This window comes from Nannospalax galili, unplaced genomic scaffold, assembly GCF_000622305.1.
Source record: "Nannospalax galili isolate Female #2095 unplaced genomic scaffold, S.galili_v1.0 scaffold629, whole genome shotgun sequence".
NCBI classification, from domain to species: Eukaryota; Metazoa; Chordata; class Mammalia; order Rodentia; family Spalacidae; genus Nannospalax; species Nannospalax galili.
Window position 1 is genome coordinate 3786488 of NW_008360323.1, and position 24659 is coordinate 3811146.

At 37.4% G+C, this 24659-nt stretch overlaps 2 long non-coding RNA genes across 2 annotated transcripts; both read left to right on the top strand.

The window, feature by feature from the left end:
* Positions 1 to 7: 7 nt before the first annotated feature.
* On the top strand, positions 8 to 18824 carry LOC115068820. The gene is made up of 3 exons (XR_003848163.1): positions 8 to 2642; positions 9797 to 9977; positions 18781 to 18824. It is a non-coding gene; the product is annotated as an uncharacterized LOC115068820 (long non-coding RNA).
* Positions 18825 to 18965: 141 nt separating this feature from the next.
* LOC115068817 lies at positions 18966 to 24080 on the top strand. Its single transcript, XR_003848157.1, has 3 exons — positions 18966 to 19008; positions 19827 to 19934; positions 24044 to 24080. It is a non-coding gene; the product is annotated as an uncharacterized LOC115068817 (long non-coding RNA).
* Positions 24081 to 24659: the final 579 nt, after the last annotated feature.

Below are 24659 nucleotides of genomic sequence, written 5' to 3' on the forward strand. Positions count from 1 at the left end.
GTTTTTTATTCATTTTATTTTTAACATAGTGATTAAGTAAAATCTTTTGGAGGTCCTGTGAGGCCAGAAAGCAGTAATGTCGAAATTCTGGCACAATTCTTGGACTTTTACATATACTTCTTCTCCACCTTTGCAGACTGTTTTCAGTCTGAAAGTATTCAATTCTTGTGTGTTAAAAAAATAAATTTCTATTGACATGAAATGAACATGGAAGTGTCTTTGGGAGGTAAATTAGAAAAGGCCTTGTACTGGGGAAGGATTTCAGATGTAATCTGATAAAGAATAAAGGGTCATTTAAGGTTCTTCAGCAGGGATACTTATATGAGTAGAGACTTGCTTTAGAGTTGGTAAGACTGGAATAGAAGGAGGCAAGCCTGGAAGGCAGGAGGCTGATTCAGGACCTACTGCCTAAAACAAAGATGATGAGGTCTTACAATCTTTCTGTACTTTTTCTGCAATGATCCCTGAGAAGCTGGGGGGCAAAAGTTTGACATAGGTATCTTATTTAGGGATAAACAGTCTACAGTCTCTTACTCTCTGAACATTGGCCAGTTGTGGTTCTCTGTTACTTCTATGAAATCACAACAATGCTGACAGAATGGATAAGTCCCATGTAAGCTCAAGCCAAACAAATTTCCTACACAGACATGGGGAAGTGAGGAAGAACCCCCAGCCCTAACTGAAGAATTGTTTGCAACTGATGACTGCTGGTAAGGGAAAATGCAGTCTCTTTTAAGGGTGAGACTTTTAGTAGGTAGACCTGGCTCCAACCAATGAACCCACACTGAAGGGTATTTGGGGATATAAGGTTGACTCTACAGTTCTACATTATGTATGAGTACAGAAATTTGGTGGGAGATTAGAAATAGGGAGTACAAACATAGGAAGGAATCAAAATAAGATCAAAATACATTGTATGAAATTCACAAATTTAAAAAATAAAAAGCTGATAGAGACCTGTAGTCAAAGTGATGGAGGCAAGGAAGAAAGGAAATTCTCAGGAGAAATCTGGAGAAAGCAGTGAAAACTTCAGGTACCTGACCAAATGTGGGCACTGGAGGAAAAAGAAACTGGTTGTTGACATCATGTGATCACTAGCCTTCGGGGCCAGAGACAGGGTTACTATGGTCCACTTGGACAGGGAAGAGGAAAATATATTTGAAGATGTCTGGGTTAATTTTGTTTGGTTTTGTTTTTATATACAGGAATCTGAAATGTGAGTTACCTGAAGAGGATCTATGGAAAATGAAATTTAGGAAGTTAGATATACATAGTAAGAGGTCAGAACACTGACTCTAAAGAGACAAATATTTCCTTCCAGCTTTTTCTTCAAGGCAAATCAAAATTTATTCAAAACACAGAGAAGAAAAGGACTGGCATTCATTTGAACCTTTTAGGTCACATCCCTTGTAACCATGAGGATTAGAACTACTTATTAATCAGGTTTTTTTGGCATTAGAGATGAACCTCAGCAATTATGCCAATAAGTTTCACCAATAATGTTCTTCCCCTAAATGTATGCAAATGTTATCAACAGTAGAGATGGTGATTTTGAAAACATAATAATAATGATAATAGCCACAAATAAACTAGATGGTGGATAATTGTGTCAATTATAAAAGGCCAACATTGGTGTTCACCAAGAGCAAAGACATATGGATTAAAAAATATCAAATGAATTGAAGAAGTATATTAGAAAAGCTTATTAAGTAGGTGTCTACTGATTGATGAGTACAATAAGATTAATGAGAACTTAAAAACAATAGATCTTTATTCAAATATGCTCTACCATGTTTACTGATGTGTTTAGCTGCTTATTTAACATCTTTTAGTTCCCCTTTATGTGTCTGATAATCAGTTAAACGCTGAGTATACACTCTGAAGTGATGAAAATGGTCTGTGGACAAAAAGTGAAAATGGCCATTCAAACTATTGACAAGTGTTCTAAGAGAATTATGCCCCACAGTTGAAAGGGAACAGAACTGAGTGAGGAGGAGGCGAAGCACCTTGAGGGCATGGTTCTTGACCTGTGCCTTGAAGCACCAGGAGAAAGCTGGTCTGAGTAAGGTTCTAGACAGAGAAGCTGACATGAAAGATGAAAAGATGAAAACCAATGTGGACCACGTAAAGAATTCTGAATGCTTGGTTCTACATGATAACAAGACATGAGTTGGTAAATGAGTAAAGATCAGGTGCAAATGAACAATGAACTTGAGGATACTGTAACCTTAAGAATTTACCTCTTGACCCATTCCTCTGGAGAAAGTAGGCTGAACTGGACTTACTGACAAAATTTTTCTTGAGTATTAGAATACTGAAACCATTAAATTACGTTCCCTCAACATCTTCAGATACAAGTCCCCATAATAACATTTGGAATGGTTCAATTAAGATCATTCTAGAAACAAACATTCTCAAATCCAAGATGAGATATCAGCTTTATTGCCCTGTTTGTTCATCTCCCTCAAATTTCCTTCAGGAAATGACAGGCACCATTAGAGAGTAGATTGTATTCCCAGAAACTGTCTCGGCTGCCACCGGTGCCCAGCAGCCTCAGCAATGCATGTTTCCTGGAAGAGCATTTCATTGTCAGAAGTGCTGACTGTCTCAGACAACCGTGGGGCCAGCCAGGAAATTTACAGGTGAGCCCTTAATATAATTTCCTTGGTTCCTTCCATACTCAAGTATAAAGCCTGTGAGATGGTCCCTTCTTTCCTTAAGATCTTTAAAAAGCACTTGTTAGATAACTAAGTTAGAAAAGAAAATCTATATCTTGTTTCTATTCTGGAGTGAAATTCTTATTGAAGCCTACATTATAGTCACATTAATATCACATTAGCTCCTCATGATTAATATGATGACAATGGATGAATTAATAATGATTGGCCACTTCTCTAAAGTTTTCCCTCCCCCTACCTTGACATGAAGAGGATCCAGGGCATTGATTATCACAAATATAATGGATTGATTCATCATTTATGGGAAAAGAGCTTCTCTTCCCATAAGCTTATTCCTTCCCCCCATCCTGGAGATATATTATCTTTGGCAGCAGCTCAAAACCATTCACAAATTACTAACTGCAGCCAACAATTATAATTAAGGATAGTGATTTGAATGCCAGCTTTGAGTGAATGAGTATGTCTTACACAAATGAATTGCCATATAGGAGCTGTACTGAGAAGACAGGATCTTCCCTCTTTCCATCCTCCTGCAAAATGAAAGCAAATGGATAGCACAGTTACCTTCAGAATAAGATGATCTGTGACATGCTACCTTAAATTGTAAGGGAAACATGGTCTACTGAATCACATGCTCTAAACGTTAAGACACATTAGGAGGCGACATCTTCAAACACTTGGTCTTATGGCCACTTTCTTTCTTCAGGGGAGTGCTAACTAACTGTCCAGTTTATTCCTTGAGTTTCTTCTTTGGTTTTATAATCAGCATGCCTTTTAAGAACAGTTGGTTTTTTGTATTACAAAGTGTAAATATCTCTACCACAGTCCAGTCTCATTAAAGGCATAGTCATCAAGATGGTCTCCACACTAGAAACCTGTCCTTCCATGGATTGATAATAGACTGAAACTGTTTAAACCAGAATTAGTTTGTTGAGAAACTGGATACAATTATGTTTTAAATTGCAATTTCAAAGCATTGCCACATTTCCCTCCCATTGACTTTTGATTCATATGCAGTAACAGGAGTCTAGTGTTAACCTCAGAAATGCTATATCTAATCAGTGCATTAAGAAGATGATAGCTGTTTATTGTCATACTTAACATGTTGGTAGATTTTAGTAGCCTTCAGTCTACTAATGAGCACTTGTGGTTTCATAATGAAATGGCTAATATTTCTTCCCTAGAAGTTGTGGGTAAATAGGCTTCAAAAGTGGCTGTGCTTTACATGTACACACATTCATGTAAAACTGAAAAACTCAAAGTGAACACATACTAATTCATTTCAAAAAGCATCTGTAGACAGGTTTGTGTGTGAGAGCCTTTGCATTGCTCAAAATATGGACATATTCAATGATAAAAGAATTCTTGATTTTGAGGAATGATAGATAAGAAAATAATTTCATGCCAACATGACAAAAAGCATTATTTTTTTTTATAAATACTGATGCAAAACCAAAGTAGTTTCCATGAAGGATTCATAGAGATGAAAACTGAAGCAGGCTTAAGAGGAGACCCATGATGATTCTTACTTTTCTTTATACTATGGAAATAACAATAAGTCAAAAGAAATTATGCAACTGGTAGCCTTCAGTTCTCTTGGTTACCTAGAGTCCTGGGCATTGTGTAAAGATTTTAGGTTTCAGTGACTTATTTTAATCACCTTCCTAATAAATACCTGTTAAATATATATGCTATAGGTCTAGCTTTATCATATCACAAAGCCATTCATATCCATCTATGAGTGATCCATAGCCATAAATTCACAATAGCAATTAGAGAAAAAGTATTGGGAAAAGCAGAAGCCATACCTGTCTGTGCTGGTTTTCTCTGAAGATGTCTTTGACATGAGGATTGAAACCTAACAGTACTTGTTGGGGTTATGTAGAATTCAGAGGTGACCTACCTATTAATATTCAAACAAAATATGTAAATTAGCTTAAAAAGCAGGTTAATGATGAAACCAAGGAGACTTTGTTTCTAATTACAAGGCAAGTTAAAGATCGACTACTTATGCCACCTGACTTTTATAATCCTGGCTTAGATGACTCTGAGTTTTGTTTTTACATTTATTTTTAGAATTACTCACATATAATGATATATTGCTTCACTTGATGCTTCTAAATAAATGATAGAATAATGTATTTCTCTGTGCTTGAAACACACAAAAGATGGTCATGTGTGTACCTTTGCCTAAATGTATGCCACTCTTGTATTGGTAAGAATCTATATGGTTCTTTAATGCAAACAAATATTGAAAGTAAAAAAACGTAATATTGACTATCACCATCATTCTTGTGGTAGAGAAAGAATTTTCACTTCTGATTCAGAGCTAAAATTTGTTGAAACTGAAGGGAAGGAAGTGAGGAAGAAAAGATAAACGGAGGAAAGAAAGGGAAAGAGGAAGGAAGGAAGGAAGGAAGGAAGGAAGGAAGGAAGGAAGGAAGGAAGGAAGGAAGGAAGGAAAGAAGGGGAGGAGGGGAAACAGGAAGGGAGAGGGAGATAGAGAATTATCTGAAGGCCACAGAACCTTGTAGGTTAGCTCTGTTATCTGTTTGATAGTATTTATTTGTCTATAAAGGGAAAATGAAATCATTATATCTGCTTTGTATTTTCTAGCTACAAGTCATGGCTTAAATTCATCACCTCTGATTTACATCTTGCTAAAGCCCTTTAGTTCACCCCTCTTTTCCATGTGTTCCTCTTCCTCTTCTTTCCTGTCAGAATAATCCTCTTAAACCTCAGATCTAACTGTGCAAGGCCCTGCCTTGAAAGCCTTCCATAATTCTCTGTTGTTTACTAAATTAAATGCAAATTTCCAGCCAGGCCTTCAGAATCCTCAGCCCTATAACATATACACCCACTGAAACTAACCTTCCTCCAAGGTTCTTTCCATCCAGTAACCACCACCTTCACTTAATGAATCCTGTGTGCTGGCTATTGTGCTGAGCTCAGGGCCTTGGAGGGGAATTGGGAAGAAAAGAAGAAAACCTGAGCTCTAGATTAAGTGATTTGAGAAAGATTCCTTGTATCAGATGGAATAGATGAAACTTAAAAACCTGCATAAAAACAAGGCCAGAAGGAAAAGCAGTATTTTGACACAGATCCTTGTAAAGGTCACAGTGGTGAAGCAGTGGGTCCTGCTGCCTCTCAAAAACGGTGGATAAATGTTCAGGAACTTGAAAAGCCAGGTTAAACTAGAGATGACTTGAAATGAGCCATGCTAGGAGTATTTACAGCATGGAAGTCAGCAAGCAGTGGAAATGAGGAGTTTGTGTTTCTGGGAGCACTGATCTAGGTCAGAACTTGTTCTAAAGGTCCTTAGGGTGTGCAAGCCGCCCTGCATCTTCCTGTAGTCAGCTGTTTCCACACTACAGTCACCCTGGGACCAGACTGTGAACTTCCCGAAGGACAGTGGTTCTTTAATTGACTGTGAATATCTCTGGCTATGCTCCTGACAAGAGAGGTGGATTCTCAGCTCAGGCTATCAGCTGGGTCTGGATTAGAGAAGAATCCCTTTAGACATAAAATGTGCTTCTTATTGTTTTGATTAGACTCACTTGCATCTCAGGGCTTTCCTTCCCTCTTTCTCTCTGAATGAAAATAAACATTCCATTTAAAATGCTGAACTTTGGAAGACTCCTCAGAAAAGGAGTAGGGAATTACCTTTAACTGGTATTTACATCATGAACTTTGTATTTACATATGTCAATTTAGCAAATTCTTCTAATGACTTTTATTTATTATTACATTTTACTTCGTATTGAAAAAAAGATTAGTTGCTCAGATTAAGAAATATTGTGCCCCGAGAAGGGGCTGTTACAAAAAGATAATTTCAAAGGGGGGCATAAGTTCCTTCATACCTGGCTTGGGTTCTGTATTCATTCTGTTGTGCATTCTTCTCTCCCACTGTTTTGGTTGGCTGTTGTGCCCCTTTGTTGAACTGATGACTACATAATAAAAGTGTTGAGTATTTATTTTGATTCTGAATACTGTCACACACTTTTGTTGTACCTACTTAACATTTATGAACTCTAACAACCTTATTTTTACAGACAGTACAGACTCATTTACTCGTTTTTGGAGTTCTTTCTTTCTCTTTCCCTCCCTTCCTTCCTTCCTTCCTTCCTTCCTTCCTTTCTTTCTTTCTTTCTTCTTTCTTTTTTGAGACAGGGTCTTCCTGTAGCCCCAGCTGGGCTGGAACTCCCTATGTAGACCAGGCTGGTCTCGATCCTACACACAGAGGTCTGCCTGTCTCTGCCTCTGAGTGCTGGGATTAATGGTGTGTGCCGCCATGTCCATCCAGACTCATTATTCATTCTTAAACAGCTTGGCAATAATTAATAGACAAGTGAATGAATAGAATAAATAAACAAAATTCCTTTCATACTTGTATGAATGTAATAAAATCCATTATTTTCAAGTTTTCAAAATGGAAAGTTACGTTGACTAAAAATTCATGGAATGGAATAATTAATGAATTTTACTATTAGCTTGAAAATAATGTTCATCAATGGTCAAAATTAATTTTTTTAAATGGTTTTAAAATAGCCATTGTGAATTTTATCTTTTAAAATAAGTTTAATATATGATTTTTCTGTCACTGAGTTATCATTTTGGCATGTGTCTGGTACCTCTACACCACCATCCATATTACGATGTATTGAAATTCATGGAATAAAATGTAAGTTTTTTCTAAATATTTCACATTATTAGATTCTAGTTTATGTTTTATTATGTACAATAATCTTTTAATATCATCTACATTCATGGTGGGGAGTTTGTACCACTAGGCAGTATGAACCCTCAATGCAAGTTCAACCACTGGAGTCTAGTCAGTGTCTGATCTTTAAGGGAAAGGGTTTTCTTTTATCTTAAATATTCCAGGTCACAGTTTATCACTGAGGGAAGACAAAGCAGGTACCCAGTGTAGGAAGCTGGAGCACAGACCATGGAGGAATGCTGCTACTGGCTAGTCCCTCTGTCTGCTCAGCCTGCTTTCTTATATACACAGAACCACCTGCCCAGAGCTGGCACCACCCACAGTGGGCTGGGTCCCTCTGTATCACTCCACAATCAAGAAAATATCTCACAGACAGTCACAGCCACTCCAATGAAAGAAATTCCTAAATTGAGGTTCCCTCCACCCAAGCGTGTTGACAACTGAAGTGATCCAGCACAATTAGCCCCTTGTCAACCTGACACATGAACACATCACTATTAAACCACAACTTTTCCATGTCTCAGTTTAATATTAATATTCCTAATATAAAAGTACACCGTTTAAAGTCACACAGACTTTAAAATTTCAAACGCTTAAAAAACTTGATGTCTCTTTAAAATAATCCAGTCTCCTGTAAAATGCAAAATAAGTTAACTACTGTATGATTTGAAAAGTGAAGAACTGGATACCCTTAAGTAAAACCAAAGTCCAGCAATGTAGCTCAGTGTTGAACATCTGGCATTCACTTATGATCTTCTGGGCTCCAAAGGGCTTAGGAATTTCTGCTTTCTTGGCTCTACCATCCACAGCACATACAACTTCTCTTGAAGACTCTGGCTACTTTCACTCTATACTTTTTCCCACCCTTAGTGGTCAGCACATGGTCCTATACCTGCAGTATTCTAGGATCTCTATTGAAACTGAGGCTGCACCTTCAACAATGGGTTCTCCTGAGCTTTTATGGTGCAAAGCCTCAGATTCTCACAATGATCCCTTTAATCTTCACTGCAACTGAGGCCACGGCATTACCATCAGATTGTTTCCATGGCCCCTTCATGCCTTCAACACCAGTACCATGTAGGATACTCTTAGACATTACCAAGTCCTGCTTCCAGCATGAGATGGAGGCTTGGGCCCCCTCTAGACCACAGTTTCTGTGTGCTGACCCTGAGGAAATACTTCTTAGAAGATTTTTCCACCCTGATGTTGGTCTCTTGTTACAGCTGATTTTTCAGTCCCTGATAACCAGTATCACTTGTCCGAGTAAAGAAAAGTTTTCACTTCAGTGGTGCTGGTCTCGTCTTATTCACAGTTGATTTTTCAGCATCAGCTGACCAGAAACCACAGATTCTCAATTCAATAATATCATACAAACAGCCCTGATAGTGTCCACATCCCTTGAAACTTCACAAACCAGGCCTCCATTACCTGTGTTTCTCCATGTTCTCATGGAGCAACTCACTACTTTTCATGTACTTTTTCAGTCAAAAGCTCCAAAACCGGCTACAATTCTCCCAGATACATGTGATCAGGTCCATACAGCAATACCCCACTCCTGGTTTCAAGTTTTGGTAAGGGGTAGGCTTGTGATGGCTAATCTTGATTATCAGTTTGACTGGATCTGGAATTAACTAAAATGAGAGAGACTTTCTGGATCATATTATTTGAAGTTGGAAGACTCACCCTAAATGTGGGCATTATCTTCTGATGGCAGAAGGGAGCTTTTGGGTTTTCTTCTGCTTCCCTTCTCTCTCACTGGTGAGTTCATCTTGTTGCTGTGACATTCCTTTGCTGATAGCAGAACCAACTTCTTCAGATTCCAAGGTAGACTGAAGACTAGCAGGTCTACAGGAATCCTTTAGGCCTTCAGTGCCAGTTTGGGACTGCTGAGACATTCAGCCTCATGGACTGGATTCTCAGTTTCTCCAGTTTAGTGCAGCCGTTTTTTGGATTACGCAGACTATCATAAATATATGAACTTTATATACATATATATATGAATTTTATCAATTCTGTTCCTTTAGAGAACTCTAATACATTCACCTAGCCTCTAAATTCCCTCTAATTCAATTCCCACAATTGAAATATGTCACTGGACTGTGTCCAAAAAACCCTTCTCTTTGGTTTCAACTATGGTTAAACTGTTGACGAGCTCTGAAATTTCTTCAGGCAGTTATCAAGAAAGTCAAGACTATTTTGTAGTCATGTTCAACATATCCATGGCTGATAGATTATAATATTGTGTCCAAATACCCTTCAGACACCCATGAAAACAGTCATCATCCTGTCTGCTGCTATGTGGTCCACAGTGCTTGTTGTGTGTGGATAGGGGAAGGGGGTGTTTCCTACCTGATACCAAGTTTGCTTATATAATTTCCATGGATACTGGCATGCCAAGGAAGAGCCACTGCATGGTTCAGCTCTAATAGGCTCCTAACAAGAAGTTTTCTACAAGCTACAATTTCAGCCAGAACCAGAAGGAAGATGACATTATGAACAGAACTGTTGAATGGAGGCAACCAGTCCTCTCTAACCACGTGCAACCCATACCATCATTGAATGCATGTTAAGTCTCTGAGGTAAGCGAGTTCTATTACCTAAGTATTACCTAGAAAAGCTGATTATGCAAGATTCAATGGTCTAAGAAAACACACATGGGATTAAAAAGAGTAGTGTTAATTCTCTGTTATCTTTCATGGCTGTCTAGCTACTTTGGTATCTATACTGATTCATAAAGTTTGTTTTGCTTTGCTCACATAAACTTAGCCAAAGGACAACCTGAGTATTCTCTCTTGTTGACTGATAAACATGGAAAATAGCACTGAATCCTGCTTCTGCAACTCCTTTTACAAATGCTTTGGAAATATGTTCTTCACTAAGTTTTCCAATGACAGTGGAAAATACTCCACATACCCAAGAACAAGTGGAATATTTATAAAGTCCTGAGGTCATAAGCTTCTTCAGGAGACCATCTTTTTCCTTTCTGAGGAGTATAATGTAGCTCAACCACAGGAAGACAGAGGATCCTCCTTTGTCTCTCATTTCCAGAAGGGAGTCCCTTGGTAATATATTGGTTTTAATTTCATGAGTATAGACTTCCTGCCTCTACTGACTCTAGATCTAGTTACTGTATCAACTCCCTGAGATATTTGCCCCTTAAGACTATTTTCCTGTTTGGAAATTATAGCTGTAAACTGATTAAGGAAACCACCCTCTCCTTTCTTAAAGATAGGCTTAGTTATTACTTCAGAAACAATGTGATTATAGAAGATTAGTTAGATTAATCAATGCTTTACAAGGTTAGTGAGCCCTCCTAAATTAGATAGTGCCTTAGCTACTTCCTCATTCTGAGCACTGCCACGCTGACTCAACTGTTGTTTTCTTTTTGCTAAGAAAATTCTATTCTTTTTTAAAGTTTCTTTTTATTTTTCTGTGTGCATATTTTGCCTGTGTATACATACATGCAATATTCACAGAGACCAGAAGAAGGCATTGGATCCTCTGGAGCTAGATTTATGGATATGTGTTAGTAGCTATGTGAATTCTGGGAACTGAACCAAGGTCTTCTATAAGAGCAGCAAGTGCTCTTAACTGGGGAGACATCTCTCAAGTCCTGAAAGTCCAATTCTTATGACTAGGAATGATCTCCTTACATGTGACTGGGAGAGTTGATCTTTTTCCTATTCTGTCCTGAAAGTTTTAGTGACACAGTTATTCTCTCAGAAGAGATCAGGGATCTTGGCCTATAACTTTGATGAAAAGTGCTTGCCATGCAGCATGAAGATATGAGTTTGATCTCCAAAGCCCATGTACAAAGCTTAGGGTGGTAGTACAATTTTCTTATCACAGCACTGAGGACAGGTGGAGCAGGTGGGCACTGTTGGATCACTGGAGCTCACTATCCAGTCAGCTTAGCTTAATTGGCAAGTTCCAGGTCAAGTGAGAGAGCTTATCTCCAAAAAAGAAAAAGATGGATGACAGCTGAGGAATGACATCTAAGGTTGACCTCCAACCTCCATACAAATGTGTGTGTATATACCTGTGTACCCATGAGCAAGCACATACATGGACATGCACAAAACTTTGATCATTGTGGTTAAGAGCACTGATTCCTCTCTCAGAGGACCTGGGTTTGAACCCCAGCACCCTACATTGCAACTAACAACCATCCATATCCCCAGTTCCAGAGAATCTGATGCTATGGGCATTACATGACACAAGTTCACTTACATACATGCAGGCAATACAATCATACACATAAAGTAATAATTATTAAAAGTATTGCTCATTGCTTTTAGGTGCTCCTCCCAGGCTTTGTAAGACATTAGTCTCTCACCACAGTCCAAGCTGAGAGGCCCCAGTCTACACCATGACTTCTTAGTGGAGCTACATTCATCAGCCTGTAATGGGGCAGTATGAGCTGCCCATGGCCCTGTTTCACATAATCTCTATCATTCTTGAACTTACAAAGGATAGGGAATTGTAAATGTAATATAACTTAAACAAGATCCAATTTCACTTCTGACTCCCACCTTCCCCTCTCCAAGCACCTGAACTAGTAATCACTTTTTTCTGAGAAAATTTTCACATGCTCGCCTTTCATTGTTGGCTGTCATACTTCAATTATGCCCAGCTTTGAGGAGCTACTTTTGAAGAATTATATAACATGTTAGATATACCAAGATGTATAATTTTTTTAGAGGATTGCTTCCTTTCTTAGATGGAATTCTTAGGGGTCTTTTCAGCCTCTTATCTTTGATTGTATTTACTCTATAAACCTGGCAACTTATTCGGGGAAATACCAGAAAAGCTGGATTTTGGAATCAGATTCCTTTCCATATGGTACCAATAAATCTCTGTCTCTGCCTTCATGCAACACAGCAACAGATGTTAACATTTCTGGTTTCTAATAGGCTTCTGATCTAGGGAAGGTCTCTTTTTGGAATAGTCAATGGTATATTTTTAAAGCTACAGCTCATTTAGAAGACTGTGTTTATGAGATTTGTTTTCCTGATGATATAGAATTCACCCTTATTCCAAGTTCTATAGCACACAATCTAGTAAAGAATTTGCCTGCTGCAAAGATGAATGTACATGTTGCTTGCATGGAATAGCCTGAACAGGAAGCTCAGTTTTTACTCCACCTGGAAGTAAGAAATGTGATGTGACCTGCTGTCCAGAGTGTTAACCTGGTGCAGCCCATTTTGACTTTTCTCGGATGCCGTATTGGAACATAGGTCCTGCATTCATTCTCACAGCTTTATTTAAGCAGTTCTGATCTTGAATGTGCAAAGGAGACAGTGGAAGGACAGGGCATTCCTATTCCTATGTAGAATATTGTTAGGTGGAATTAGATTTGATTGTCATGGTGACACTCGCCACTCATAAGCTCCGTTTCTGTAGCTTTTCGCATCTGATTGGAAGAAGCTGAATTACCCAGGGTAACTTTATGAAGACGAAGGATTCTTTTACAAGGGATAGTACCACAGTTTGTATGAGCTATGAGGAACTTTGAGCAGCATAATAATGACTTTAGAGTGATCTACTTCCCAATCCAGCTTTGTATGATTATATCATGTTCAGAACAATAATGGAACATGCTAACTGCAACAAGAAAACTTTTTGGTTCATAAATACAATATTGAAATGTGAAAACATTTTGCTAATATATTCTCAAGGCTCAGAGCACAGAAACTATATGAACATGAATTGAGATATCATATTGTCATATATTTACCAAAGCTGGTATTTCTTTTTAAAAAATATTTTGAGGTATTTATGTTTTGTATGTATATGTGCTTTGCCTGCATGTATGTAAGTGTACCACATGTTTACAGTGTCCATGGAATTCAGAAGAGGGAGATTCCCTGGAACTGAAGCCATCAATGATTGTCAACTGCCCTGTGGATACTGGGACTAGAATTCGTGTCCTCTGCAAGAGTATTCAGGGCTTTTACTATTAACCACTGAGCCATGTCTCCAGCCTCCCAATGTTGGTAGTTTCTAAATGAAAATAAATTAGAAAAATTTAACAAAAAAATTAATTTACTCAAAAGCTCCACTCTCAAAGTCTTTTAGAGAGAATGCTGGCTTTGTGGAATGCTGTTTGTCTAGACTATTCAGTGCTTCTCAGTTTTCTAGCTCTTAATTAGATGAGAGAAACATTTATCTTCAGTTCTTTTGTGTTTAAATCTTCCAATATCTATCTTGAACAAGAGTTAACTGTTTCTAAAAATATGATGACCTTAGAATAGTGAGGAAATTGTGTGTGTGTGTGTGTGTGTGTGTGTGTGTTCTTTAGCACAAATTTTAGAACAGAATATTCTGGAAAAAAATAAAAATTAATATGAACTATTTTTATATTTGGTGGGAGATCATGAGGGTGAAGAATGTTGGATATTTGGATATCTTTCAGGAGAAAAACAAGGATTAAACATCCGCTTCAAGCTAAAAGAAGAGCCAGATTTAATCTGTTCTAATTTTCAGATCTCCCATCATCAACCAAGATTTTTAAAATGAATTAAAGAATAATATTAGGGAGGTAATTATATCAATCTACCTTACTTTGGTACAGAAGGCAATAAAATGACCTCACAAAGTCTACATGTTGGTTTTCAAAATTCTATTTGCCTTTATTAGCAAGTGCTTAAGGCTAATTTCTCAGCCGAGATCATAATTCTACCCATTCCTCAAGCCGTGCTTCTATCAAGACATCACGGAGAGGCCGAGAAACCTGTACCCGAGAAGCTAGAAAGAACTGCTACTTCTATTATTTCTGATTAAGCACTGTAATCAGCCCAACCTCCAAAATATATTTTAACAACCTTTGTCACTACTGAACAACAGCAGTTTAAATTCTAGCATAAAGAGCATTCCTCAGTGTCAAACATCTGTTCTAAAACTTATCATAGCAATATACTCCCTGAATTGCACGAACAAATTTGATTAGCATCAACTTCTGGGAATGGTTTCTAGCTGATTGACCTGGGGACCTTATCTTTAAATATTGGCATTGTATGGATTAACCTAAATCCAGGAGAATGTCAGATATTAAGGCACATAATTGCAGGTTAATTGGAAGATAAAAATGCTTTAATCTAATGTTGCACGCAGGGAAATAATGATGGTATTAACTTATTAGCTTGGCTGAGGGAAATAATCTTATTTTGGGAGGGAGGACTGAGTTTGCATTGTCTTTGTGTAAATCCTTCATTGAAGTTTCTATAATAAACAATTTGGGCCTCTGACCCTAAATGGAATTTTTTGTTTTATCTTTGCAGCTTTTCTGCTGCTCCCAGCCACATACTGAAGAGTTATGTGATTGGAGACCTCAGACCTCAAATTAGAATTTCTTAACTTTTAGGGCAGATATAATATAAATAGTGCTGGGTATACACTGTAATCATCTTTTGTATCTATACTCAAGAATTTAGGATGTATTACAATGGTAAGAATAGCATTTAGGGTATGTTCTCTTATTTGCTGGCTCACAAATGACAAAAAGATTTTGGTTTGGGGAAATTGGAAGAGACATAAAGACAAAACAAAAACTCTTGAAGTTTGGGTAAGAGTTTCAGTATTTTAGATCTTATGCTTGGTTTTAGATACCTTTAAGAATACTCTGAAAGCTCATATTTATATTATTGGAGTAGGGTAGAGAAATGGTAATGGGAAAATTAACTTCCTTCCTCAGCACCTAATAAGTGCTTGTCATTTTGTAACTTTGAGAGCAAGGGGGAATAAATACCAGTTCAGATAAGGAGAATGGGCTTGAAGCAGGTCAAGTAACTTGCTCCAGGTCACACCACTGTACATGCTAGTGTGACATTTGGTCTAGGTTTTCTTGATTTGAATAATTGTGTTTCTATTTGCTATATTATGGATTTGAATATGAGATACGTGTGTGTGAGACATGTGATCCATGATTTCCTTTCTATAGTCCCTCTATTTCACTCTTCACCCTTGTGGCTTTCTCTCTTAAGGTCTAAGTGACAAATGCATCCCTTGATAAGGCTGCAAGTGTAGAAGGTAACGCAGTTTCTACTTGATGGGTATAGCTCTAATATAATAGTGATGCAGCTCTCGAATATAATCACTTCCTTCTACTCCATTTTTATTAAAATGTGTGTATGATAGGGTGGGAGTATGATAATAGGCATTACTGAAATCATTGAAGAATGTCAGGAATTGGGAAGATTAATGTCTATGGTGATATCAACCATCTAAATCACCTAGCTGATTCTGAGACAGTGATAGTTTTCACAACAATGAGGCAGGTTGATTGCCTGGGTCATCTCCAATCCTCAGTGCTAGAATCATTAGCTCAGGCTTTAGTTTGGCAATGAGACTATTTCTACCAGGTCAGCCACAACAGTTCATTTTGAACTTCTGTCAGTCTTAGACCCATGGTAAGACTCCAATGGGAGAAAAAAAGAGTAGAGATGAGTGAATCTTGGGGGGTTAGGAAACCTAGAGGGAAAAGTGATGCCATAGATACCCTATGAGAAATGCAGGTAGAGTATCTGAACATTAATGCATATGTATACCTGGGAGCTGCTTGGAAGGGACCACAGTGTGATACAGAAGAGACCTCCCTTAGAGTGACAAACATGCTTTACAGCACTCATCAAAGAAGCTTCCTTTTGCAACAGATGGAGGCTACTGCAGAGTTACACATCTGGTCAGGCACAGAAAACACACACCTGGGAGATGCCCAGTACTAGGTGACACATCTGCAGTCAAATCTCTACAACTAAGTCTCATGGAATATGGCAGAATAAGGGGTAGAGAGACAGCTAATGCACCCCTCAACTCTCACCAGTGAGGCTTCTATGTACGTCAGAGTGATATGCACAATGAGACCACAACTAGCCAAGTTTTGGAGAATAAGACTATAGAGTGTAGGATGGGACTCCTATATGGAAGCTTTACCACCCACGGCTCAGGGATCATTGCAGAAGAGGAGGTGGAAAGATTGTAAGAGCCAGGACTGGTTCATGAACACAGGGAGGTGGAGGCCTCCAGACCACTAGAGGCTTGCTCATGTGAGCCTGTGGCAGCAGTGACATCAAAGGCAGGACCCATGACAGCGCAATTAAAGAAGGGTACAAAGGGGAGGTGAGAAATAAGTGGTGGGTCAGCACTAGATTGAGAACTATTTGAGGCTGATTGTGCTGGGTGAGGGAGAGTATGATTCACAACGACCACTGGATGGGCCGACTAGACGCCCGTGGAAGCATTTACACTGAAGGACATTTGGGAATAAACACCTGAATGAGTGGGATTTAGCATCTATGACAGAGAGCGTCGGGTTCAGTGGGGAGAGGGGGGAGGTATGGTTGGGGGAGAGGGCCTTGATGTGATTGGGAAATACTGTATGATATTTTAAAAGGTCAATAAAAAAATTGTGGAAAAAAATTTACATTGCAGTGAGAACATTTTAATTTTTAATTCACCATGTGTGTACCTGGTTCCCACAGTGGTCAGAAGGTGTCACATGCCCTGGAATGGGTGTTACAGGTGGTTCTGAATTTCCATGTAAGTGCTGGGAACTGAACCCATGTCTTCTGCAAGAACAGCAAGTGCTCTTAATCACTAAGCCATCACTCCAACTCTAACCATAATCATTCTGAAAATTTTGCTCTCTGTAGACAAGGTCCATTTGTACTTACTTAAAACTAAAAACGGGGCTGGAGAGTCTGCTCAGTAGTTAAGAGCACTGACTGCTCTTGCAGAAGACCCGAGTTTGATTCCCAGCACCCACATTGGCGGCTACAAACCATCCTTAACTCCAGTTCCAGGGGAATCCAAAACCCTGTTCTGACCTCCTCAGCATTGCACGACATGGGTGAACTCACATACATGCAGGAAATACACTCATACACGTAAAATAAAAATAATAAATAAAATATTAAAAGAACTAAAATCATCCATTTCGCTCTAGAGACTGTCTTTCCCTCAGCAGAGAAGGATACTTACAATGTTAGACTTAGTTACAAGGTGCTCCTTAGTGCTACTAACTGCTGCCAGGTCTCTCAGTCAATGGAACTAGTAAATACACATAGGTACACATACATACACCCACAGACGTAAGTGAAACACATATCAACTTATCTACCTCTGCAAGCTTGTATGTTCATGTTCATACAACTCGATTTCTAAATCAATTTGCATGTATAGTAGGCATGTAGATGTAGACGAATAGAGAAACTGATGTAGGTATAAGTGTATATAAACATATGTGGCCTTGTGTTTTTAGGTACATATATTTCATATATATTTTATATACAACATATCTATGCATAGAAGATACATGCATGCATATGCACATATTCACACCTCTATCCATAACCTTTAGATTATTCTATTAAGTTTAGTTGCACTCCAACTCCACAGGGCTCATACCAGCCTCCTCTTTTTCCATACATGCAATTTCCTTTTGGTGAGTGGAAAATCTGTCTTTCATTATCCGTAATGTATTTACTTATTTCACTAAATCCTAGATTATATAGAAAGTAATTTCAAATTTGCTTACTCATAACTTGGTTGGGGCTAAGAAAAATAGAGTTCAAATTGTTTACATTTCTTTTTGCCTTTAACTTGAGGATATTTAATTCACCTGCAGTTACAAAAAAAGTGCTTGTGTCAGTCACCCACTCTGTATTACTGTGGTTAGGCTGCTCATTTGAAATCAGGTTTTCTTCATTCTGTTCTGTTTATAGTTCATTTGAGGGATTTCCATCATCCCTTTCAAAATACATTTGTTGCTGATTGCATTTTTAGCATAATTCTTGAAATCATCATAAAAATACACTAGGAAAGATATTTGTGGTCTTCATTCCATTTCAAAAGTGTCTACTCCCACAAACCACATATATGAATCTCATTGTATTGGTTAAGCTTTGCTTCTTCGTCTTTTCACATGTGAATAAATGCAGGCATATTTTCTTAGTTTACCTATTATTGTATAGTTTCATTTTTTAATCTTATTTTATAGAGTAACATAGGTGTTACATATTCTTTTACACAGCTGCGTAGTACCCCATTAAAAGATGATACAATCTTTATTCAGTCACTGCTCTATGTATTGTCATTGATGTTGTTTATGATATGTTGAAATATGAGTAATGATACATGGTTTGTACACACATGTAAAACAAGGTGTATCTTAATGAGAGGATGTAGGGAAAGGGGAATGCTCATCCACTGCTGGTGGGATTGCAAATTTGTTCAACCCCTATGGAAAGCAATGTGGAGAACTCTTAAAAAACGAAAAATGAGCCTACCATTTGACCCAGTTATACCACTCCTTGGCATGCAAAGAACTCATCCTATTACAGATACACTTGTACAACCATGTTTGTTTCTGCTTTTTCACAATAGCTAAGAGATAAAAACAACCTAAATATCCCTCAACTGACGAGTGGATAATGAAAATGTGGTTCATTTTTATGATGGAGTTCTACTCAGCATTAAAAAAAGATGAAATCATGAAATTTGCAGGTAAATGGATGGAACTAGAAACTGTTCTACTAAGTGAAATAACAGACTCAGAAAACAAACGATGCATGTTCTCCCTCATTTGTGGATCCTCGCACCAAATCCTTATAAGTGAGTATGCACCCAGACATAACTACTTAATGATAAATTCCTAAAATGGCAATTCTGGGACAAAGCTAGTTTGGTAGACAGTATCAGATTTCTCTCCATAAGTAAAATTTATATTCTTACCAGCAAATTTTAAGAGCTTTCCACTATTTTTCTAGTAGACTATTCTTTTACTTTAAAAAATGATATTAAAATAGCATTTAGGTAGATGGGAAGATGATCAATGACACTCAAAGTAAGACAGACTAAATTTACAAAGATATTTTATTATTTATCTACCAAATGAAAAATAAAAATGTCATCTTTTTGATAATTTGCCTTTTAAATATTTTCCCCTTTGTTTTTAAGATTTCTTGACATATTAGGGCTATCAATCGTTTTGACCTATGATATATTTTGCAAACATTCCTATTCAGTTTGCTGACATTTTCTGTTTAGACTATTTTTGCAAAATAGTTTTTAATCTGTGGACTCTTTCATTAATCTCTATCTTTGGTTTGAATTATTAAATATGAGCATAATGCCACCTTCAGTAACCCTTGTGTCTCTGTCCCAATCCAAATCCTCCCAGTACTATCCCGTACCTAAAACTTTGCATTACTTTTTCCTTTTCTATGATTTTTCTACCACATTACTGTCCTAAACAGTGTATTATTTACTACAGTATCTATGTGAACCTCAGATGACTGTGTTTCACCACGTGTACCTACTTACATCATCAATTCTGTATCCTTGGATTTGCTGTTAGCATCATTCTGCTCTGTTATCCATTTTGTTGCCTACAGTTTGCTGATGCATGGTTTTCTTCTGTATCAATATAGTATGATGATAGTCCATTTCCAGCTTTGCCGTGAACATTTCTTCCATACTTATGCACTGATAATGGAAATACACAAAAGTATCCCTAGGATATACGTCTAGGAACTCAGGTGAGAGTCATTTCAATTTTCTAGGCAATGACATGTTTCTTTTAAAAAAAAATGGCTACATCCATTCATCCTTCACCAGTTATCTTTAAAAATTTTAACCATACCCAATTCTTTTTGTGTCATTCTATTTTTTGCCAGCCTGGAAAGCATGTTGTGACTTGTGTATGTCTAGCTATTTATGAAAGATGTTGCCATGGTGTCTTTCCTTTTTAACAAGGGTCTTATCAGGTTTCTTTTTATGTTTTTATTAGACTGACATTTTCGTAGTGTTCTAGTCATTTGACTTTTCCATGCCACAAATATTTTTCTCTAACTCTTTTCAGTGACTGCTATAGTTTTCTCAGTTTCTCAAAACTTATTGGTTGGAAACTCAGTCCCCAGTACCAACGTAGGATCTTTAAGAAGTAATGAGGGTTCTGCTCTCACCAGTGGATGAAGATTATTCACAAGGGACTAGATTTGTTACTGTGAGGCATTTCTTTTTTATCTGTTTTTTTTTATTTTATGTGTAAGAGTGGTTTTGCCTGCATATGTGCATGTGTATCCACACATGCAATGCCCATGGGAGCCAGAAGAACACGTTAAATCCCCTGGATCTGGAGTTACAGATGGTTATTATCTACTATATGGGTGCTGGGAATCAAATCTGGGGTTCTGTAAGAGCAGCTTGTCTTCTTAACTGCTGAATCATCTCTCTGGCTTTTATGGGGGATTTCTTGTAGGAGCTTTCTTATGTGTGTGCTGTGGAGCTCTGTGGACTTCTGCCAGGAGTGGCATAGTGACAAGGTCTGTCCAGATGAGGCTCTTTGACCTTGGTCTTCCTACTCCTCAGAGCTACAAGGAATATCCTTAATTTATCTATAAATTGCCCATTTTTGGCTATTAATTGCCCATTTCTGTTATATAACGCTATATAACGCAGAAAAGAGCAAGACAATGACATGGTTAACTAAAACCACATCTTTTCATAGTTTTGAAAACACCTTTCCCCTTTGATTATCTCTTTTTTTTTCACCTCATTCAAGAAATAATTTCCTTACCAGATGACAGAAATATAATGCTCTCTTATTGTTCCCTAAATTTTTAGTTTGGTCTTCAAATTTTAATTTTTAATGCCCCTGGAGTTGTTGACTTGAGTGGTAGGATGGATGATACAAGGACTGGTCAATTATCCCAACACCACTTATCGATGTGCTTTTACCCCAGTTATCACAGTACTGACTCTGCCAGGCGTCGCATGTTTATAGCTCCATCACAGTTACAGACTGTTTAATTCTGCTTCATTGACACATCCCTGCAAAAGTATTACATTGTGGTAAATAGCACAGTGTTATTCCAGGGGTGGATTCTAGTGAAGACACATTCCTCTGCCAAGACTTGTTCAGATGCAGGGTGCTATTTTTGCCCCTTATCTTTCTTTCCTTGTAAAAAATTATCAGTCTTAAAGCATTTCTAATCTCCCCTTCTCTCTCTCTTTCTCTGTATCTCTCCATCTCTCTCTCTCCATCTTATTGTCATCTTGATTTAGATTAAATTGAATCCATAGATCAATATAGAGAAAACTGACATCTTCCCAATATTAAGTGTTGTAATCTTAGAATATGATATCTCTCTCAGTATATAGAATTTTTCACAAAGCTTGTGTTTTCTCCATGGAGGCATTGCATATGCCTGGCAATATTTATCATTCAGTACTTTATATTATTATGTGATCATATAATGTTTAGTTTAGTATACTGTTTAAATTCTTTGTAATTTATAATTTCATATTCCAAAAGTTTTCTTCATAATTTTTAATTCTAATGGATCATCTGTGGATTTCTTTGAGATTTCTTTGTTAACTATTATATTAGATATTAATTTTGTACTTTGTACTTAAATATTTTATATATTTTCCTTTACTTACTCATTAGTCATGAATAATGTTAAGCAGTGGTGGAGAGAGCTAGTATGCCTTTCCTATCCAAATATTGGTATTTATTTAACATTGAAAATATGATCTATGAAATTTAAAATTTTAACTATTGATTTTATTAAATTTCTATGAAATCAGTAAAATTATCAGCTTTTAAATTCTTTAATGTCTTATGTGGTGAATTACCTTAATTGATTTTCCTTCATTCCTTTCTTCTTTCCTTCCTTTCCTTCCCCTCCTCTCTCAGTATATTCACACAGCATCTTTTAAATCTCCTTGTTGTTCATTTGTATCCTCATTTTCTTAATATTATGTATCTTATTTTTCTTGGCATGGGTGCTGGTATTCCATTAGTCTGGTGTCCTTTACTTTCTCCATACACTTAGTCTCTAGAGCTAATCCATCTTGTCTTCGTAAGCCTTTCTATTGAGTCACAGTTTACATTGCACACTAAAGAGGACACATCTTTAATATGCAGCAAAATGAAATCCCTGCTTTAATACACAGTACAAACACCTTCCAGATCAAGAGGCATAGATTTTTCCTTCCATCCCCAGTCCATATCCTCAGAATAAACTTCTATAATTGCTTCTATTATTACAGATAAGTCTGTTCATGAACTTAATGGAAAGGAACATTTTGCGTCTAGTTTCTGTCACTCAACATTGATATTCATCCATATTGATGCCAATAACAAAATTTTTATTGGTACATATATTTGTTCTCTCCTTTGTGTGTGTATGCAGGTTGGGGGACAGGTGAAGGTGAGTGTACAAGAGACAGGGAACATGCATGTATGAAGCCAGAGGTCAACTCTGGATGTCTCCCATCTCTTTCCATCTTAGTTTTTTGAGACAGGGTTCCCCACTAGTCCTTGAACTCAGTGATTTTGCTAGTCTAGTTTACCAGCGAGCTCCTCAGAGTTTCCTGTCTCTGCCATTCTCCAAACCAGTGCTGAGATTACAACCATGTGTCACTATTCCAGGCTTTTTAGGTGAGTGATGGGAATCCAAAGTCAGATCCTGGTTAATATACAGCATTTACCCACTAAGTACCCTCCTAAGCACTTCATTCCTTTAATTTGTTTCTCCTCTGTGTTTCTTCTAATTTATATTTTATTTTATCTAATCTTGTTTTATATGGGACTGGGGTAGAATCTAGGACTGGCACATGCTAGGCAAGCACTATCCTCTTGAGCTAGACCCTCAGGCCTCTTTTTACCTCTTATTTTGAGATAGGACATCTCTTTGTGGTCCAGGCTAGGTTTAAGCTCACTCTGAATCCCAGACAGGCCTTGAACTTGACAAGTTTCGTGCCTCCCCTGCTGACAAGACTATGTCAGCAAGTCTGGCTCCTTTCACAAAAATTTTTAAGTTGTCTGCTTAGTTCATTCATTGTTAGACTTTCTTTGATGAATAAATACAAATTTAGCTACATTTCAGTTACCATTATACATGGCATTTTCAGTATTATTCAGCTCTACTTTTTAAGCTTCCACTATTTTATCTCTTTACCTTACGAGTTATTTAGAAAGGTATGTCTTAATTTACAGATTGTGGTATGGATATTTTTCCTAGCACCATTTTCTTAACACTTCTTTCTAATGCTGTGGTCTAACAAATTTGTTAGTATTTTTCTTTATGGCTATGTTTGTGATCAGTTTTTGTAAATATTTTATGTGAGCTTGGAAGGAAAATTTATTCTTTACTGGGGTGATGCAAAATAGTCTATATGGGTATTTTGTGGTTTAAATGGGAAATGGCCCCTTAATGTCAGATATTTGAATACTTGGTCCCCCAGTGGGTGGTGCTGTTTGGGGAGGTTTAGGAGGTGTGGTCTTGCTGGAGGACGTAGGTCAGTAGGGGCAGTCTTGGAGATTTCATAGCCTTGTCCCTCTTCTAGTTCACTCTGTATTTGTGATTGAGAATGTGAGCTCTTAGCTCACATTTTTCCTATTTACCCTTTCCAATTTGTTCTTTCCTGCTTTGCCTACCTTCTGCCATGCCTCCTCCACCATGATGGACTTTCCCTCTGGAAACAGGATCCCAAACAAACTCTTCCTTTCATAACTCCCTTTTGGTCACGGTGTTTTATCACAGTAGTGAAAAGTAACTAACATAGGGCATCTTAACATTTAATTATTTATTTTATATGTCTGAATGTTTTGTTTTTTTTTTTTTTGCATGTATGTAAGTGTACCCATGTTGTGGAATGCCCAGAAGAGGTCATTGGAACCCCTGGAACTGCAGTTAAGGATGGTTGTTAGCCACCACACAGAAACTGGACTGAACCTGGGTCCTCTGAAAGAGCAACAAGTGCTTTTAACCACCGAGTCATCTCTCCAGCTCCTAATACAGAATGCTAAATTATTTTTTTTTCAAACTTTCAAGAACTTCGTATTTATGTGATTTTAAAACTATTAATGTACTGAGAAACATGCACCAAGATATTTTACTCTAATGATAGATTTACCAGATTCTCTCTTAATTCTACCAATTTTTGCATTGTGTTTTCTGCTCTCAATTAATTAGACGTAATAGTGTCGTATATTTCTACTAAATTAAACCATTATACCTTTGTATTGTTCTTGTCTAACTAACACAAATACGAAAGGTTACTGTGATTATTATGTGCCTTTTGTAGCTTTCGTCCAGTTCCGTAACAGTTCAGGAGGTGAAAAAAGGTTGCTTAATAAGTTCAGAACATGTAAGCTAATAATTATTTGTTCTTGGGCAATACAAGAACTTAGAGCAATTTATCCCTACTCCAATTTTGTTCTTAGTAGTGGTATGCATTTTAAGGAAGATGTT